This window comes from Numenius arquata, chromosome 3 (assembly GCF_964106895.1).
Source record: "Numenius arquata chromosome 3, bNumArq3.hap1.1, whole genome shotgun sequence".
Classification (NCBI taxonomy): Eukaryota; Metazoa; Chordata; class Aves; order Charadriiformes; family Scolopacidae; genus Numenius; species Numenius arquata.
Genome location: NC_133578.1, coordinates 20,171,889 through 20,174,699, shown reverse-complemented (window position 1 = coordinate 20,174,699; position 2,811 = coordinate 20,171,889).

Sequence of the window (2,811 nt, the reverse complement as noted above, 5' to 3'; positions counted from 1 at the left end):
CAAAGTGACCCTTAGTGCTGTCGGTTAAAACAGACACAAGAACTAAAACATTTTCTAAGGGCAGTTTCATGATTTGGGGTTCTTATTTCTAGTCTTTGCCTCAACCAAAAGAGAGCAGCAAAATTGGGTGTCCCTGATACAACAGCAGGCAGGAAAAGAAGAGGAGCCACGTGGCCTCCGTCTCTTCCAGTCTACCTGTGTGGACCAGTTCAGCTGTCAGGGACAGCTTCTTTGTATCACTCCTTATCAGCCCCCTGACTATTTGACATGTCAAGTTCTTTTATACCTTGTTTCTGTTTCCACCTTTTCTATGATTTACTACTCAGTCATTCTCTTTGTAGCTTAATTTTCAAGGCAATATCTCTAAAGCTCCCCTGACATCATCTTGTAGGAGGTATCTGAAGCTTGGTGAAGCCCCTGTTTTCTCCCTTGACTAGTCGATACATTTCAGAGCTATCATCTATTAGCTTTTTTTCCTCTGAAATGATTCACTTTTAAACTTCTCTCTCTCTGAATCAGCCGTCAGACACTCAAGGGCCCAAGAAGTAGCAGTAAGCTGCTTTTTCTCATTCTAATATCACTATCTGTGTGGTGTAAAAATCAGATATCTGAGAGGGGGTAAGCAGTGGAGGACGCCTTCTTCATGTGCCTTAAAAATCTTCTTTTTACCAGAAAATGGTGTGAGACTTTAGCACATATTTATTAATATACACCTTAGCTAACTGAGTTTGTGTTTAACACTGGAATATTTTTTTACAGTGTAATCCACCAGAACTAGGTAACTGAACAGATTTTATGTCAGTAATGAGTACATGAATTTTAAAATTCACTTTCCGCCAACCACTCTTTTCACATGTTCTCAAACAGAGCTAAAAAGAACAGTTGCCAATTTAACTTTTTTTTTTTTTTTTTGTATTCAAAGGCATAATAATTTTGTTGAACCTTTTAACAAAAAACATTCTTAGGACTAGGTATTGTGATTATTAGAAACCAAGGCTGTGGTTGAAATTGAAATGATGGTTCTGAGTTATCTAATAGTACACTTTAGTAATAGTTCCTTTTTATTCCTTAAAAATCTCAATATTTACCTCTATTCAGTCTTTTAAATGACATGATAAATTCTTGAAACCGTGTTTTTTAAAACATGAGTGAGCTTTTTTCATACCTTTTATCCTCTGTGGAGTCATTTGCCTTACAGGATTCCTATTAGTGTGACTTCCTGTATCTTCAATATACACTGTTTCTACCAAGTTTCAAGCAATTGGTCCTGTCAATATTATTTCAGGGTTTGTTGGTTTCAGGAAACAAGAGCATTATTGGTATGTTCATTAGGAGAAATAAATGTGCTTTACATCTCTATTTAAATTGCTCTGTGATGAGCCTGTCAGTACAGTACATGCAGAACAGCATCAGAGCACTAAAATAATAATCAGGAAAATAGCGGTATCACCTTTGTTCTTTCTATCAGTAGTGTTGCTGCAAACACTAGAAAGGCAGGGGCATGGCAAATCCTGCTCGTGCCGTAGCATTGCAGCTGTCGGCAGAGGGGCACATGAGCTCCTGGGAGAGCCGGGCAAGAGTAGGGCTGGAAACACTGGCCTTCAGCTTGCAATAGTCCTGTCTACAACCACCGTGAAAAAGAACTAACCCAGCTCAAAATCTGTCAGACTGTCCTTAAAAGCCAGCGGGAGCAGGCCAGGAGTGACCACTGAAAGAATATGTGAAAAGGGAGCAGAGCCAGCATAAGCAGGTGAAGGGTTTCTGAAGGAGCCAGCTGACAGCAGCATGAGAAGTACAGTTACCAACTCTTGACAATTCTAACTAGAGAGATTTGAAGCAGATAATGAGGAGATACTTTTAATGTTATCGAAATATATCAGAATAGGAAAGACATATAGGTAAAATAGCAATCTTCATGCTTCTTTGTCCCCTTCAGGGTGGTTGACACGCCTAGGAAAGAGGATGCTGGTGAGTTGAGGAAAGGGCGGGGGAACTGCGACATTCCTTTCCAAGGGAAAGGAAGGCAGAAGCCAGTGCCACAGCCAGTCTCTGTGTGGTCCCCTCAGCTCACACCCACAGCAGACACTTGCTGAGGAAAGGAGGACCTTCTGGGAGCAGCGTATGCACCAGGCAGCCCATGAGCTGATTGCTCGGGTGATGGGAACATATGGGGGTTTTAATCACATCTAATAACAACCCAGCTGCCAAAAGCAAGTGAGGGGATGGGAATGCAATTCCTCTCCACGTGGCATTGTTGTGAAGCTAACTGTTGACTTCCATGCTAATAGAGCCAAAAACAGCAGACCCAGTTTTAAAATGTAGTTCTAAGGCATAATAGCATATTTGGGTTTGATTTTTTTTATCACAGCTAGGAAAGTTGATCCTTTATGGAATACTTTGCTAAAATGAAAAGGCATCAATATTTTTCTTCCAAATAAATACATATTTGAATTTCATCAAACAGAATCCTTGTAAAAATAATTATGAACGTAGATAATAGCTGAGCATGAACAAAACTACCCCTTGTTTACCTGAATTAGAAAAAAGATGATTAATGGTAATGAACGTGTTACATTACTCATTTGTCAAAAAAGATCAATAATGCTAAATACCCCAGGAATGTCACAAAGCTGCCCCCAGTGCTGTGCAAGTTTTATGAACAATTTTAGTGGAAAACTGTCTATCGAAGGGGCTACCCCTCCACACACAGAGATCTGCCTTCTGCTGTCTCCTCGCTTGGTGCCAAGGAATGACCCCTGTTAATGGGCGGGATGGGGGAAATCTAGAAAACAAGGATGGTAATTTTTTTGC